Source organism: Triticum dicoccoides, chromosome 5A (genome assembly GCF_002162155.2).
Source record: "Triticum dicoccoides isolate Atlit2015 ecotype Zavitan chromosome 5A, WEW_v2.0, whole genome shotgun sequence".
Taxonomy (NCBI): domain Eukaryota; kingdom Viridiplantae; phylum Streptophyta; class Magnoliopsida; order Poales; family Poaceae; genus Triticum; species Triticum dicoccoides.
This window is the reverse complement of record NC_041388.1, coordinates 123,954,286-123,963,194: the sequence shown is the minus strand read 5'-3', so window position 1 is coordinate 123,963,194 and position 8,909 is coordinate 123,954,286.

Sequence of the window (8,909 nt, the reverse complement as noted above, 5' to 3'; positions counted from 1 at the left end):
CGGGATGCGGTGAGCTACGAGGGGAGGAGGAGGTTCAGGGGCTCATGGCCGTTGCAGAGAGGGCCCGGGGAAGACTTGATGTGCTCGGGGCAGCGCGAATTCCGGCGATGGCGATGACGGAGCAGACGAGGGAGACGAGGTCGCCGCGGTCGCTATAGGGGCTCCGAGTTCCAGGCCGAGGTGGCGGGAGGCATAGGGGACGACGGCGGGGCTGTTGAGCACGTCGATGAGGTGAGGGAGGGTCGGTGGCCGCGTCGACGGCGAGCAGCGGCGCCGAGCTCGAGCGACCGAGGTCGGGATCGAGCGTGAGGAGAGGGGGAGGTGAGGTGGATCAGATGGGAGGGGGAGATCTGGCAGGGGGCGAGTGGGAGGAGGGATCGAGGAGGCGAAGGCGTGGCGGCCTTATCCTCGCCTCGTCGCCGACGAGAGGGTGCGGCAGGGACGCGCCCCTGTTCTGTCCCTGGTCGGGGGAACAGGGAAGGGGAGGGAGCGACCGAGCGAGGTGGGTCAGGCCGGCCGGATGGCCTGGTGGGCCGAAGCCCAACGGGCCAGGGGGTTCTTTTCTTTTATTTTTTACTTTCTATTTTGTTTCTTTTCCTTTTTCTTTTAGTTATTTTCTTTTACTATTTTAATTAGTTTAAAGCACTTAGGCACTTCATAAAAATATGTTTATTACTCCATTATTAAATATGCAAATTATGGCACTGCCCGAACATTTTTGTTTTAACTGTTGAAAACTTTTATAATTTAACTTTATTTTAAATTTGAATCTGACTCGGTTTTGAACTAACGGTAGATTAGCAACAGCAATCGTGGTGACGTGGCACCATTAGCATGGAATTACTGTAGCTTGATTACCCGGGCATTACAAAACTCCTCCACTACAAGAAATCTCGTCCGGAGATTTAGGAAGTAGAAGGAAACAGTGCGGGGTATTCATCACGCAGGCGATCCTCGCGTTCCCAAGTGGCTTCGTCTTCAGAGTGATTCGACCACTGGACTTTGAGGAACTTGATCGCCTTCTGACGTGTGCGGCGTTCAGCTTGGTCAAGAATGCGGACCGGATGCTCTTTATAGGAGAGGTCCTATTGCAATTCGAGCACTTCATGATCCACCGCTCGGATTGGATCCTTGAAGCAACGGCGGAGTTGTGACACATGGAACACATCATGAACCCGAGAAAGGTTCGGCGGAAGCTCCAGTTGATATGCCACTTTTCCACGCCTTTCAAGAATAGTGAAGGGACCGATATGGCGAGGAGCTAGCTTACCCTTGATCCCGAAGCGGTGAGCACCCTTCGTTGGTGTAACTCGAAGATAGGCCTTTTCGCCAGGTTGATAGACCATGTCTTTATGATGATGGTCATAATTACTCTTTTGACGTGACTGAGCAGTCTTGAGATTCTCGAAAATAATGCGAACTTGTTCTTCGGCCTGTTGGATAATATCCGGACCGAAGAGTGGACGTTCCCCAGTTTCTGACCAATTCAGAGGGGTTCGACACTTTCGTCCATATAGCACTTCGAAACTAAAAGAAAATAACTAAAGCTAGTCTGAAATGGGAGGAATCTCTTCAGACTAGCTTGATAGCTATTATTATAAGAGAACTCGGCATATGGAAGAGATTCCTCCCATTTCTTGCCGAAGGAAATTACACAAGCTCGAAGCATGTCTTCGAGAATTTGGTTGACACGTTCAACCTGTCCTTGCGACTGAGGATGAAACGCCGTACTGAACGACAGATGAGTTCCCATAGCTTCTTGGAAACTTGCCCAAAATCTTGAAGTGAATAAGCTGCCACGGTCTGAACTGATAACCAGTGGAATACCGTGAAGTGAGACAACTCTGGAAATGTAGAGAGTAGCAAGCTGACTAGCAGTGATTGTCTCTTTGACCGCCAGAAAATGTGCAACTTTAGAAAGTCGGTCAATGACGACAAGAATAGCATCATTACCTTTCTTCGATTTGGGAAATCCAGTGACGAAGTCCATTTCAACATGGTCCCATTTCCATTCAGGAATAGGGATAGGTTACAGAGTTCCATCAGGCCTTTGATGCTCTGCTTTGATACGGCGACAAACGTCACACTCAACAACATAACGAGCAATATCCTGCTTCATATTAGACCACCAGAATCTTTGACGGATGTCTCGGTACATCTTTGTACTACCAGGATGAATAGACAAAGGCGTATCATGAGCTTCTTTCATAACCCCTTTAGTCTGATCCAGGTTTTTCCTCGAACGTGGTACCACTAGGCGGCCTTTGAAGTACAAGGCGCCATCATCGGCAATAGAGAAGAAGGAGGGCTTTCCTTTTGCTAGATGACGTTTAATCTTATGGACTTCAGAGTCACAACCTTGAATAGTCTTTATACCAGCTATGAGATCTGGTACGACAGCCAGGGTATTTAGAGAACCCATAGTAACAACATGAAGATTCATCTTCTGAAACTCTGGGGGAGGGGGGGTGAGTGCTCCAGGAGAAACAGTATGAAGGTTCAGCTTTCTAAATTCTTCGACGAGCGAGGGCTGAACTTTGTGAACCTGGAGGTGATTGCAGTAAGACTTGCGGCTCAAGGCATCAGCCATTACATTAGCCTTGCCGGGGGTATAGGATATACCCACGTCAAAGTCTGCAATAGTCTCCATCCATCTTTGTTGACGGAGGTTTAGATCTGGCTGAGTAAACAGATACTTCAGACTTTGGTGGTTGGTGAAGATCTCGCAACGATTACCGAGAGGGTAATGTCGCCACTAGTTTAGTGCATGAATGCCATCAGCAAGCTCGAGGTCATGAACTGGGTAGTTTTCTTCATGAGGGCGCAGTTGACGAGAGGCATAAGCAATCACTCTGCGCTCTTGCATTAGGACACGGCCTAATCCTTGACGGGAAGCGTCGCAGTAAATGATGAAGTCCTTAGTATCAGGTGGAGCAAGCACTGGGGCAGAAGTCAACTTGTCTTTGAGCGCCTAGAAACTTTCCTGACACTTGTCTGTCCAGTCAAACTTGACACCCTTATGCAACAGATTAGTCAGGGGCCTGGCAATCTTGGAGAAGTTCTCGACGAATCGACGGCAATAGCTGGCGAGACCGAGATAACTTCGGACTTGCTTGACATTCTTCGGAGGAGTCCAATCGAGAATAGCCTGAACTCGTTCAGGGTTGACGGCAATACCATCCTTGGAGATGACATGCCCAAGATAGGTTACTTCGGGGAGCCAGAATTCACACTTGGAATACTTAGCATACAGTTGATGCTCTCGAAGCTTTTCCAACACAAGACGAAGATGTTCAGCATGTTCTTCCTTGTTCTTGGAAAATACAAGGATATCGTCCAAATAAACCACGACAAACTTGTCGAGGTAATCCATGAATATATAGTTCATCGGACGAGAGAACGTGGTTGGAGCATTCGTTAAGCCGAATGACATGACTGTGTACTCGTAAGACCCATACCGAGTCATGAAGGCGGTCTTTGGGGTATCCTCTTCACGAACACGGATCTTGTGGTAACTCAACCTCAAATCGAGTTTGGAGAACACTGATGAGCCAGCCAGTTGATCATAAAGATCATTGATCCGAGGAAGAGGATATTTATTCTGAATGGTAGCTTGGTTTATAGGACGATAGTCTTGGACTAATCGGTTTGTCCCATCCTTCTTCTTAACAAAGAGAGAAGGTGCTCCCCAAGGAGAGCAACTTGGGCGAATGAAACCTTTGACAAGAGATTTGTCGATTTCCTCCTTAAGCTCAATGAGTTCATGCAGCGACATCTTGTAGGGTCATTTAGCTATAGGGGTGGTGCCGGGTTTCAAGTCGACGATGAATTCGATAGCTCTAGCAGGGGGAATCCCTGGAAGTTCTTCTGGGAAGACATCTTGGAATTCACGAACGACGGGAATGTTTTCAATGCCCTCGAGTGGTGCAGCGTTCAACGCATTCAAGGAATAAAGCCGTGCCTCGGCGTTCTGAACTAGGTGAGCTTGGTAAGCTATTATTTCGTCAGAAGGGTGTAGCAGATGGACGACCTTAGTGGGGCAAACTATAGAAGTAGTATGCGCTTTCAACCAATCCATTCCCAGAATGAGGTTGATGTTAGACGACTTTAGGATAATGGGAGAGGCATAGAATACCAGCCCTTCGATTTCCACGGGGACATCGATGCCAACCAGTGAGGTTTGACATTGTCCCACGGGGTTTTTTACCAATACCGAAGTGTTCATCTCCTCACATTTAACGTCATGCTTGTATGCAAAATCTTCTGACATGAATGAATGTGATGCTCCTGAATCAAATAAAACAGATGCAGGTACTGAGTTTACGAGGAGTGTACTCATCACGGTAGCAGGCTAGTCTAGAACTTCATTGAGATCAACGTGGTTGGCATGAACACGACCATAAGACTTGGCATTGTTGTTGCGAGGTTAGTTGCTTCCACGGCCAGCTGTGGGGAGGGCCAGTTGATTCTAGTTCTGATTCTGATAGCAGTTCCTGGCAAGGTGACCAGGTTGGCCACACTTGTAGCACAGACCATTATTGGGAGTGGGAACGGGAGCTTGGGGTGGTGGAGCTAGAAGCCTTGGCTTCCTAGTTGGTGGAGCAGGCAGACGAGGTGCAGCATAGGACTGCCTTGGGGCAGGTGCAGTTGGCTGGTACATGTTGTTGGGAATCCATATCTTACGCTTCTGCGAGGACGGGCCCGAAGATGAGCCCGTGTCACGGTTGCGCCTGTGAGAGCTCTGGTATTCCTGCAGACCTGTTTCGACATTGATGGCCTTGTTCACCAGGGTGGCGAAATTAGCAAAGTCATGCACTAGAAGTGCGAGCTTGATATCAGCTTGAAGGCCATCACGGAACTTCTCCTGTCTGCGTGCATCAGTTGCAATGTCTTCTTCAACATAGCGGGACAGATCCAGAAACTCCCGCTGATAAGCTTCCACAGTTTTGTTGCCTTGGGTGAGGCTGCGGAACTCACACTTCTTCCGGTCCATGACTCCCTGAGGAATGAAGCGAGCACGGAAGGCAGCTTGGAAGTCTGGCCAGGTGATGATTGTTCCAGCTGGCAGAGTACGCCTGTGGCTGTCCCACCATTGAGCTGCGGGTCCTTTTAGGAAGAAAGAAGCAAAGGTGACGTAGCTTGTAGGGGCTACATCAGCAGACTCCATCTCATAGGTGATGTCACGGAGCTAGTCATCAGCATCCAGAGGCTGAGTTGAGCTGCGGTACACCGTTGGGTTCAGGCGCATGAAATCCTGCAGAGTCACTTGGGTTGGCTGCTGGTTCATATTGGGGCGAGGAAATTGAGCCATGATATTCTCCATGAACTGACGATTCAGCTCAAACTGTTGCATCATCCCAGCCATGTACTCAGGCGGTGGTGAGGCGTTGCCACCACGACCACGACCACCTGGTCTAACCATCCTGCTAATATATAACAGCGGTAGTTCAGCATTGAGAAATTTGCAAAGACAAGAATCATTCATGATGAAACATGCACAACGAAAGCAGCACGATAGATACTACATAGTAGTCGGCATATCTTACAAAAGAGTTCATGCATAGAGTTCAGTACACAGAGTTCAGTACATAGACTAAGACATCATAGGCGGCACACAGGCTCGCGACGAATGCAAGTAACACTAACAAGCAAGTCTACATCAGTCCCACGCGGTACTGCGGAGGTAGGTGTAGCCCGACAGCTGATAGTGACGCGAAGGGAAGACCTCCACGCGAGTAGCCTGGGGTCCGCGGATACTCTGGTGCGGAACCCGATGCACAGGTGGCAGGAGAGGACCAAGTGCAGGAGAGTAGCCTCCCACATCTGGCCAGCCGACGCCCTGGGGCATCATGGTCCTGGCAGGGTAGATCGCAGAACGCGACATATCACCAGATCGGACAGAGGGGTGCAACAGGGTCAGAGCACGATACAGGTGCTGACGGGTGGTGTACAACTCATGGTGAAGAGCTCGGTTAGCTCTATCCAGCCCATCAGCATGCAGAACCAGGTTCTGATGGTAGAAGGGCACTCGGGTGACAGTGGAGTAGGCCGCAGTGTAGTAACCCTCCGCACCAACATCGGATGCGATAGCAATGTCCCTGAAGGGGGAGGTGTCCAGCTCCTGATACTCTCCACGAAGACGTGTCAGAGCAGCATAAGCAGCATCATGGACCGCCATATCGATAGTCACTCCAACACCATGAGCAGTGTGCAGCACGGTAGTCGAGTCATACTCCCGAGAGTAGAGGTGGACGATGGCACGGTACTGCTCCTGGTTGAAGTCTTGATACTCCTCATAGACGGTGTACTCAGGGTGCCAGCGATAACCCAGGTAGGTCATCATCTCAACCAACATAGCAGGTGATCCTGAGGCACCAATGGCCGTCGTGTCAGGACCCCGATTCCAAGTCACATCGATCTAGCCGGTAACACCTCATATCACTTTGCGGCCTCACGCACGGTATCCCACGGGTGTCGCCTTACCATGGCCCGGGACCGTTTGCGCCTTTTGGCTCACGTATATGATAGTGTCGCTAGCATCCATATGACAGAGAACCCGGGCCGACATGGATAGTCGTGAACCCAAAGCGGCACAGACCTATGGAGACAGGCATGCATGAATCACATCGAACATGTCGGTCATCAACGAGTGATTCCGGGCTGTAGCACTGGGCTAACAGGACTCCGGGGAACCCCGGGCTGTAGGAGGCTAGACAGGACTCCGGGAGTCACTGTGTGACATTTCCCCGAAGGGACAGACATAGGGACGAAGTGAAACACATGCCGGCCAGTCAAGTGTCCTGAACAGTAGTGCTGGGCTAGCAGGACTCCGGTGAACCGGGCTGTAGCGGACTACTATGGCTCGAGGAACACTAGACTTCATTTCCCCATAAGAAAGGCTGCCAAGGATAAACAACTAGATTGTCGGATCCCACTCATACCAAGCATTTCAATCATACACACAATATGCCCGATATGAGTACATACAACATGGCATCACAACAAAACTCTACAACTCAAGTACTTTATTTAAAGGCTCCAGAGAGCCATACATAACATGTTCATACAGATAGGGGTCACATGACCCGACACTCAAGTCATACAATCATGCAAGCACATGCGTAAGCAACTAGTCTGAGTACAGACTCTAGAAAGAAAGAAGGCTTCTCGAAGCCTGTCTATCTACATAGGGCCCTCCATGGCCAGGATCACCACCTGGGTGGCCAGTCACTCGTCGACGTCAAGGTCTACATAAAACCCATTGGAGGGGGCAGTGTTGTCGTCTGAAAACAATAGATAAGCAAACATGAGTACAAAGGTACTCACCAAGTCTTACATCAGAACCTACTATACATGCTTATTCTCAAGAAGGCGGTGGGGTTGATGCAGCAAGCCATCTTTGACTCTTGGCTAAGCTATCCTACGGAACTCCACCAGTAAAATAGTTTTCGCACACGAGTCCACTACTCACCAACACAATACTCCACCGGGGATCCTCCCTCATCATCCTACGAGAGGGCCATCCTCAGTACTCACACTTATCTTGAGTCTTTTAGTAGTATCCATTAACTTGTCTATGAACTGTATAGGCAACCCAGTAGTCCTTTACCGCGGACGCGGCTATTCGAATAGTTTTATACCCTGCAGGGGTGTACTTCTTCATACACGCTTTCACCACTTATCGCCGCTTACACGACATGTACTCGGCAACCTTCAAGCAGAAGCCCAGCGAGGGTGTCGGCCACGGCCTACCTAAACACTTAAGTCTCTAGTCCAGGTTTATCGCCTATCCAGGTTCCATCCGCAGGGAGTCTGGCCGAGGTTTCCACATACGGCCCCGAACGATGTGAACAGGGTTCCGAGACGCCAAACGGGCGCCCGGCATACCCGGCCATGGTGTATCTACCACAACATAGCCCACCCCTAGGGTCAGCGCTATGCTCGGCCGCCAACACATATCCTACAACACCAGAAACTATTTGCAACTCCTGGACAGACTACTAAGGTGATTAAGAAGCCGAGAGGGTCCATTGGTTTCGGGCCCAATGTACGGTGGTAACTGCATCTTAAATCACACATACAGATCTCAGTTCTTAGGGACGGCCTCAATGAAACAACCCACCATGTACTCCTACATGGCCTCTCATCGATCTTTACCAAAACATGTTCAACACATCCCTCACATTACCGACATAAGCATTTCCTCTAGCCCATCACCCAAATGAACCAGACCTGACACAACTCTAAGCATAGCAGGCATAGCAAGGTAGGAATCACATACATGTCTCAATCAACTCCTACACATGCTAGTGGGTTTCATCTAGTTACTGTGGCAATGACAGGTCATGCAAAGGATAAGGGTTCAACTACCGTGGCACACAGCAGTTTGAATACCGTTGTCTTAATGCAGTAAACAAGAGCAGAAGCGAGAACATGGGTTTGTATCGGAATGATCAATGGTTGCTTGCCTGATGGAGTGGTAGTGGGATACTGCCCTTCAGTTGGATACTCGTGAATATCCTCGGAGGCAGAACCTACCACGAAGAACACATCGAAACACTATCAACACATGACGATATGCAACAATATGATGCATGCTATGACATGGCAATATGAATGTGTCTTGGCCTAATGCAGGTTATAATAGGAAGGAATGAACTCATTTGAATCAAAGATTCAAATATTAGCTCATTAAACATGGCCTTAATAGTGCATTTCCTTATTCTGCCTAAACAGCAAGGGTAAACTTGTTTTGTCATGCATGAAACCCTTACAGATGGATAGATTGAATTTTTCTGATAATTTTTCATATATAAATTATTTCATTTGGAGTTACGGTTGAATTTCTATGATTTTTAGAAGTTTTAAACATTTTCTGGAATTTCCTGAATAAAAATAAATCTAGAAAA